The sequence below is a fragment of the Solanum tuberosum genome, unplaced genomic scaffold (assembly GCF_000226075.1).
Source record: "Solanum tuberosum cultivar DM 1-3 516 R44 unplaced genomic scaffold, SolTub_3.0 scf00095, whole genome shotgun sequence".
Lineage (NCBI taxonomy): Eukaryota > Viridiplantae > Streptophyta > Magnoliopsida > Solanales > Solanaceae > Solanum > Solanum tuberosum.
Window position 1 is genome coordinate 587348 of NW_006239021.1, and position 10029 is coordinate 597376.

Here is a 10029-nt window from a genome sequence, read left to right on the forward strand (position 1 = left end):
CAAACTATAGCTATGATGAGTAATTAAGTAGTATAAGTTTGCTTAACCGCGTAATTTTCCCTTTGTTTTTTATCGAATAGTGAAATAAATAATGGTCCAACGTGGGACTAATTTGAGAAATAAAAGGAAAGAAGATTAATTATATTAGGATTCAATTTATATTCTAAAATATTGACATATTGACATATTGACATTTTTAACAATTATTTTAAAGTATAGATGTTTTTAATAAGGGAAAAGGGTCAAATATGTCCCTAAACTATTCGAAAATGCCTGGATATTCCCCCCGTTTAAAGTTTGGCTCACTCGTGCCCTCGCCGTCCAACTTTTCGTCTAGATATACCCTTATGGGCGTTAAATGCCAAATGGAATTGCCACGTCATTTTTACATTACCACGTGACAATTATATTAAAGGGAAAATGGTCAAATATACCCCTAAACTATTCGAAAAGGGGTCGGGTAGTTTATTTAAAAGGGGATATATCTAGACCTTTTCGAATAGTTTAGGGGTATATTTGATCCTTTCCCTTTAATATAAATGTCACGTGGTAATGTAAAAATGACGTGGCAATTTCATTTGGCATGTAGCGCCCATAAGGGCATATCTAGACGAAAAGTTGGAAGGCGAGGGCACGAGTGAGCCAAACTTTAAACGGGGTATATCTAGACCTTTTCGAATAGTTTAGGGGCATATTTGACCCTTTTCGCTTTTAATAATTATGTTAAGGATTATGACTAGCTAGTTTGCTAATTTCCCCCAAAAAAAAAAACCTCAATTGAATAAGAAATAAAAATATTGTACTCATAAAATTTGAAGCTGATCTGATAATTAAAAATATAATCATAAGATTTTTTTGATGCTCAAGTCATAATACTAACATTTATAAATTAATATAATCCACCCAGGTAATAAAATTATAGTAATAAAATTCCATAATACACCCAGGTAATACCTAAATAAAATTGCAACATCCTAATTTTCTAGGTAATATAATTCCCAAATAAATTCGCAAGAAATTATCCCTAGGTAAATTGCCGAAATTATCCCAACCCTAGGAAATTGTTATTTGGGCATTATTTTCTTCAAATAAATCCCCAAGCTAATTTGTTGGCGCTAGATGACATCAAAATTACCTGCGGATTTACCTTGGGGAAGTATACCCGCAAATACATATTCTATAATTTAGAAATTTTAGATTTTTGCACAAAAAATTCGCAAGAAATATCTGCCAAAAAAATTCTAGGTAAAATTTCCCAGGTAATTCAAGCTTTTCTAGCTACAAGAGGATAAAGACAAATTTGAACCTCTATTTCATTTTGGTTTAAGATGCATGATAGATGAGAGGTATAATCTTAGTTTTCTTATCAACACATACCTTGCTATAAATTTATATCTTGATCCTATAAAACTAGAAAGTGTTTGTAAATTGAATTCAATGTGTTAATGAAATTTGATTTTCTTCACTCTCACATGTTCCAGAGAAAATATGTTCACTCTTTTTTCAATGCGTCTGAGGGGTGAAATGATAGCAATTGGATATCAAAATATAGAAAATATTTAAAACAAATACATACACGCCGAATCAAATTAGACAATTAAGACAAAAGGAATTAGACATATTAATGCTAATATTACGCCTCATTCTTACGTGAAATGTCAAAATTGTTTACTTCAAGTGTCACATTCTAAAAATTACTTTAGGTCGAATTAAATATTAATGATAATTGTTTCTTTTGAAAAACAAAGAGAGTACAACACTCTAAGCAACTCCAAATAAATTATTTAAAAGTAACAAGCTATGGCAATAATAATTCAATTCAAATTGGGCTGGAGAATTATTAGGTCCGTATTCATGAACAACCACCAAGTCAATTAAAATTTGATATATTTTACAAAAAGATCGATAAATTTTAAAAAATAATAATTTTCATATCTGATTATATTGGACAATTAAATTGAAAAGGAGGGAAGTTTCATTTTTTGTTAATATAACCATCAGTGAAGATATTGCTAAAATAAAATACATATATGATTATAGTAAAAATAAAAAAGGGCTTCTTACATAAATATACTATTGTCCAAAATTCCTTTCAACTAAAATAGCCTTATGTGTATGTAATGTATTGATATTATATATATATCAGAGATGTATATATCCATATGCATAGTTATACAATTTTTATACATTGCAACAATTCATCTTTTGGGTTTTTCTTTCAATCCTGACAAGACCAATCTCCTTTACACACTCCCAAATTTTAGATATGAAGTCCTCTCAATATGTTGATTTTTTTGATATTTTATTTATTCAAAACGATTCACATTTGTAGCAAGTCAAATTTTAAAATTTGAACTTTCCATTATTTCCGAGAGAAGCAGCGACAAGCTCAAGATTACCCAAGTGATTAGAGAAGATTTGAGCAGACATATACCTGATAAGTTAATGATTGAATGATCATTCGTTTGATTATTTAATGACCGAATGGAGATTCTATTGGATTTTAAAAGGTGTGAATGGAAAATTGAAGAATTCTGATTTTTCTGAAGGGTTGTAACTTTTCTGTAGGGTTGCGACTTTCATGAAGAGTTTTGAATTTTTCAATAGGACAATAAACATTGTTTATATTATCCTTTGTTGTGTATAAATAGAGATGTTTTCTCTCATTTTTAAACAACGAATTTTCTGAACTTCTTCTTTTGCACAAACAAAATCTAGTGTACTTTACTTCATTGAGTGGGTTCACTAACCATGGTTTTAGGTATCCGGTGAGTAAGATCGTTCTATCGTGAGATAATATAGTCCCTTAACCTAGTGTACTTGTGTCACTCCCCGAGCCTACACCCTGGGCGGGACTGGCACTCGAAGACCATTGTTGGCCCCAAGCAAACCCTTGACCTGGCTTACTTAACTTAGCAGAAGACTTAAACTCAACAAAGATAAGTTCATATAATAAACTGGAATGTTATAAAGGAGCATTCAATTGGCCATTAAGGCAAACTTAAGTCTCAACATGGAATAATGACAATGAAAAGACTAAAGAACTAACATCTGACTGTCTATGAAGCCTCTAATAACAACTGAGATGGATGTTGGGACAAACCCCACAACATCCTAATGAACTAAACTAGAAAACAATGAAATAGATCATCTGGAATGCAAGGAGGCTCACCAATAGACTCTGAACTGCTCACTGGATCAACGATGCGCCGGAATGCCAATCCTAGTTACCTATGTCTGCATCATAAGACGATGCAGGCCAACTGGCATCAGTACATTGAATGTACAAGTATGCGAGTTGGAATGCTAAAACAACATAGGCTTGAAAAGAAATTTGAAAGAAACACTTACCTTGACTCTTCTCAACTCATGAATACTTAACTGAACTCATTTCAATATAAAGCAGTTTAAAACAATTGCAATATAAAGAAAAGCTGTTTTAAAAACATGATGTCAACTCTATGTATATACAAGGATACAACATAACTCTGAAATGTATGTAAAAATACAATAACTGATGTATATAATATACAATAACTTATGTGGAAGTTTCTATAACCGACAACCATCATATAAGAGCTATAGTGATGATAAAACGATCTACCTCACGCTGCCAGCGCATCCTATACCCGGCCAAAGGTATAGAACCTGAACTGCCTAATGGATCCACTAGTCTATTGCGAAAAGGATTCATCTAAAAAGTATGACCCTTTTATACCCATGGTGGCTACATGGTTCTATGGTGACGTGAGTTATCTAAACTTATGCTTGTCCCCAATTCAATGCTCAATACTACTCCCAAAATATACTGGCTCTTATGTTTAAAACATACTTCTTCTGTGATTTGAGATTAGTGCTAAAAAACTTAGCTCAGAGGCTATCTTGGAAATCAAAGTTTCTCCTCTTGCTTCATTTAGAAAGCGATTACTTTTTCTGAAAACTAGCCCCAAGGCTCTTTGGAAATCTCAGTTTCTGCTCTTATTTAAATGTGAAAACATTTTAAATCTCTTTAGGAATACATAATCCCCATATACTTCTTTGAAGAAAAGACCTTCAACTTTACATCCTTACTGAACTTGAAGCTTAAGTCTTAAAACAAAGTTAAAATATTTGTGAAAGACTTTTGAAAAACTTTAAGAACTCATCTTAACTTGACTATTAACTTCTCTTGACTTTGACCTTAACTGCTCTTGACTTGACTCTTAACTGATCCTTGAATTGAATTATGGATTTAAGGATTAAGATTTATGATTGGAAAGATCCCATGATGTTCAGGAATGATTCTAGATAGTTAAACATGAGAAAAAACCAAAAATTAATAATTGAAGGTGGGTCCGCGACGCGGAGGCATAATTTAATTTTGGTTCCAAAAACGTCTTTTGAGGTAGAACACATCGTGTCAGCTCCGCAATGCGAAGCTGAAATGATCAAATCTGGGCACTAGGCGCGCGACGCGCGGCCACCCCTTAATTTCGTCCGACGAAATTTCTTATTCGTTTTCCAACCCCAATTCACCCAAACTCGATTCTTTTTGTCAAATTACTTTTAGATACGGATACCCAACAAATGTACCTAAGATTCTAACTCGAAACGACCCTATAATGTGACGTAACGAACTCAGGAACTTCCCAACTCAGTCAAATTCAAGAACAATATATGAATTCAAGAATAGGTATCAAGATCATCAATATTCAAATGTTTTAAGGACGAATCCAAACTGAAATAAATATGCTTGGCACGTGGGAGAACGATCCCAACGTTATGAGAGCCTCACATACCTGATAGAAGTAAATCCTTGGCGAAACACCAAGTTATTTGATCGATCTTGATGAATTTGTCCTTTTCTCCTTCTTCTTTTCTCTTCTCCTTTCTCCTTAGCCCTAGCATGAAATCCCAAGTTCTAAAACTGACTAAGTTCTGAATTGGCCCATATTAAACTCCTAAAATCGGATTAAAATAATAGGGCAGTGAAAAGACTAAAATACCCCTTATATTTCCGGATTGGACATTTCTTTAATCTAACAACCCAACTTCCAAAGGGGACAACTTGCTCATACGAACTCGGAATCACACAAACTTGGCGTCGTTGGAAAGATCATTCCAAGAGCTTCCCAACCATATCTGGAACTACACCTAACTCATCCTGAGCTAGTAGTTATGGCCATCTGAAGTTGACCAGAAACTTAACTTTAACTTACTTGCAATTTCCAGATTTCCTTACACTTTCAAAAAAAATAACTATTTCCAGATTTTAAACTTCCTTCTAGTTCTTTCTAGTTGCGAGACGTTACAACTTGAGGGAAATAAATTCTTTAAGGAAATACTGTGCTTTCAGTAGGCTAGATTTTATTCTTTGAGAAAAATATATTCTATACTGTTTATGATCTTTTTCAAATTCTATTTTATTTACTACTTTTAAAAATATTCTTTAAACTTTGTTGTTTCTTACAAAATTCTCCAAAGTTGTTATTCTAAATGCTTTCGCAATACAAATTAGATAAACAAATTCTCAACTATTAGCTCATAATTGGGTTATTTTTTATTCTCTAATGGTCATTTTGTTTAATTATCCCAATAAATTCCCTTTAACGTGTTGATGAACACGATGACCAACAATTTTGTTTTGGCCACGATGCAGCTCATATGTACAATAGAGACGCAATCATTGCATTGTCTACTATTGTTACTTTGTGTATATTTCAAGTTGCATTTCCTTTTTTGGTACTAAGACCGATAGTGTTTTCATATTATCGATATATATTATTTATCTATACATATTAAATAATTTTTCAAAAATATAAATGAAGATTTTGAATCAATATTGTTAGGTTAACCCATTGTTATACTAGTGGCTTGCCTGTTGTTGAGAACCACAGAATCTCACGTTTATTCAAAAAGTCTTAGTCATTTGCATTTTTTCTAATAGAAAGTGAAAGCATCCCCTAGAGATTAGTTGCATGTTTTTATCTAACTTTCTTTCAATCTATCACTCTATTTTCTAACTGATAAAATCTGAACTTGATGATTAGATTGAGAAGAAATGGAGAATGGAGAATGGAGAAGAAGGGTAGAGAGAATTAATAACTGCTCTTTGGGAAATTTTCTCATATATATTGAATGAATCAATACACACCATTCTCACATGTATATATACACTGTTCATATCTAACTAACTAACATGATAGCTGGCCTAACTAACTAACAACTAATCTGTAAGTAACTAACTGATTAACTATGAATAATTACAACTTGTAAATGAATTAAGTTATGTAATTCCTGTAGTTTCAATACTCCCCCCTTAAACTAGGGCCTAAGAAATATTCAGGACACATAGTTTGGATAATAGGAACTCATGTTGAGCTCTTCCCAAATCTTTAGTCAATAAGTCTGCCAGTTGTTCATGTGAAGGAACATACACTGTTTTGATCAAGCCCTGCTGAATCTTCTCCCTGATGAAGTGACAGTCTATTTCGATGTGCTTAGTCCTCTCATGAAACACCAGATATGCTGCTATTTGGATGGCTGCTTTGCTGTCATAGTATATAGATGTTGGTCCTTCAACCTGAATCTCCAATTCCTTAACCAGATTAGTAACCCAAACTACTTCAGTTGTCAAGCCTGCTAGATTTCTATATTCAGCCTCAGTTGAGCTTCTGGAAATTGTTGCTTGCTTCTTGGATTTCCAGGCAATGAGTGATTCACCAAGCTTGAGAATACAACCTGTCATAGATCTTCTAGTGTATGGACATGAAGCCCAATCAACATCACAATAACCTGTTAGTCTCATGTCCCTTTCTGATGACATTAATAATCCCAACCCTGGTTGAGTTTTAATATACCTTAGGACTCTTAATGCTGCATTCCAATGTTGTACTGTAGGTCTCTGCATGAATTGACTTAGTGTCTGCACTACATAAGAAATATCAGGCCTAGTGATGGTCAGGTAGAGTATCTTTCCAATCATTCTTTGGTATTGTTGTACATCTTCAAACCGTTCAACAAACTCATTTCCCCTATTATCATCAGTCATCTCAGCTATAGTCAGCTTTATGTTACACTCCAAAGGAGTTAAATCCACCTTGCCTCTTGTCAGACCAGCTTCTGCTAACAATTCTAGAGCATACTTCCTCTAATTTATCAGAATTCCTTTCTTGGACCTGCTGAATTCAATTCCTAGAAATTTCTTTAGTTCTCCCAAGTCTTTAATCTTGAAAGACTGATGTAGCACCCTTTTGGTATCCTGGATCAATTGTGTGTCATTGCCAGTGATGAGAAAATCATCCACATAGATCAGTATGATTACCATCTTGTTCCCTTGCTTCTTAGTGAATAAAGAATGGTCCAAAGGACTTTGTTTACACCCTGAGATTACCAATGCTTCTGTTAGTTTGAAGTTCCATTGTCTAGATGCTTGTTTTAGTCCATACAAAGGCTTAACAAGCTTATAGACCATATGTTCCCCCCCTGAATCTTCAAACCTTTAGGTATTTCCATAAAATATCTTCCAACAAATCCTTTTGAAGAAAAATATTATACACTTCCATTTGGAACAAGGGCAGATTTTCAGCAGCAGCCAATGCAATGACAATTCTTACTGTCACCATTTTCACAACTGGAGAAAAGGTTTCTTGATAATTGTTTTGTTTAAAAACATTTAGACTGGTTTTAAGAGTCTCCACTTAATTTTTAAAGAAAAATTAAGAAAGCTATTTTTTCCAAAAGATTAAACTAGGAAATCAATTGAAAATATTTAAAGGGTTCGGGGTTCATATTAGCATTTCGAAAAGGGTTTGAAAGCACCCGAAATGCCCACTAATACGCGGTTATCCGGCAATTAATTATTTGACTAAATTTGGATTAACTTGATTTGAATGGAACAATTTTAATTAGGATCGTTTTAGAGGGGAGAAAAGGGAAAATATTGAAATATTTATCTAAGCGAAATAATTTGTAAACTTATTTATTTATTAAGTCGAGTAAAAGACGAATAATTTAGTTAAGTGATTAATTCAAAATGGGTGTCATTTGGGGATTTGAATTCTTTTAAAACCTTAAGATTAATAGCAAATAATAACGAGTAAACAAATATAATAAAACAAATAGAGAAAGAAACTTGGGCCCAAATCCAATTTTCCTGTCCGTCTGGGCCGGTATTTGGGCCCATTTTCGTTTTAGGCCTTTGGCCCATTTGAATCACCTGTACCTGTCCTAAACTAACATAAAAAAGAATATATTTTATCTTTGGGCCTTAGGCCCAATTCTTTCATATGTCCTAAACTCTAACAAGACAATAGATAAGTGGGTTTAGGCCCAAAAGTAACAAATACAATTTTTTGACATTAAGAGTGGGCCTTTGGCCCAATCTTCTCAATTCTTTGCACATTCTTTCAACTCCAGGACCTGTTCATCGATTCTAATGGCTAGTTGACTCGAGTAATGGCTTTTGAGCCTTTATGGCTCTCTCGAAACGCAAGGGGAAAGGAATGAGTTCATGGTGAACTCGGACATGTTTCACATGCAAAAAAAAAAGCAAAATATTAACATATAATCTGGCCAAAATGAACATAAGGAAAGAATGCTAAAAAAATAAGAATAAAAAAAATAACAAAGAGAAAGAAGATAGTAAAGATATATATAATGATTTATACAAACAAACACATAATTCCAACTAAAGGATATTATAAAGATTGAAAAGGTCCACACAAAATTCCACAAATTATTACTAATATGCATAAACTAGACAGGATGATGTAATACTTTAAGAAAGAAATCATTAATGCATAGTAACTGATTCCTAGATATTATTAAAGAAAACAGATTACAGAAGAGTATGAACAAATAAATATTAAAAAAATGAACCAAGAAGATGCTACCAGTAAGCGATTGAAACCCATAGAAAATACAAATGAGCTTAGGATTAACGACTACTCTCAACCCATGGAGTTAAAACGAAGCAACAAAGGCAAAATAACATATTTTTTCTAAAGGGAAAAACATCTTAAAACTAACAAATTCTTGACAGAGAGCAACCAAACCAAGATAATCAATAAACAAAAATAACAGGGTATGCTATGATTTTGCAAAAAAATAAAATAAAATTTTAGAATATGAATGAGAGAGGTTTTTTTTAAATACTATGATTCATACCCACTCTTTTCAGTGAATAAGATGGAATAAAGAGAAACAGTACTCATAACATATTAAAACTAAGATTGAACACTGGAAACAAGATCAAATAATCATAGATGGAAGAATCAATCATGTCGCAAGATAACCGTAACAAATCTAGACTCCACTGATCCGAATAGAATATTTGATCTAAAACTTGAACATAAACGCTAGAAAAAGAGTAACAGATCATTTGACGACTTCGAAATACGTGACGAATAAATCACACTATCTTGATAAAATATGAACAGAGCAATGTCTATGCGGCCAACAAGTGAACAAACCATGATCAAAATAAGCCCAACCATCAGAAAACTTGAAGAAAACGATAAACATAGAAAAACAGCTAAAGAGGTAATGAATCATCTTGAAACGAAATACACACTTTACCCATTTTCGAAAATAATAAGATGAAGATTCAAAAGGAAACTCAGGCCTAAATAAATTGCGCAAGAACATTTTAAAAATCGATCAAGGTACACATCATGGTCTAACATTTACTAGTAACGAACTGAATAAGATAGTTAAAATGATTTACCTTGTTATGAGCAGCGGACAGGGACGGGACGAGTATGAAGCCAAATTCCACCATAGAGACGCAATCTGAACAGCAAGCGAGCAACCTAAATCGTAACGGAACTCGAACTAACTTAGACCAACGATGGTGATCAAGCTAGAGGAATGAGACCCGCCTGAAAACTAACTCATCTTTCTCTTTTTCTAATGTGTTTCGTGTATATACTATATCTATCTTGCTGTAATTTTCTCTTTTTCATTTTTTAATTCCCAACCCCCTGAACAGAAGAGGAAGAGAGGTATATATAGAGGGAAATCTAGGGTTCATGATTTGGGAGGGAAAAG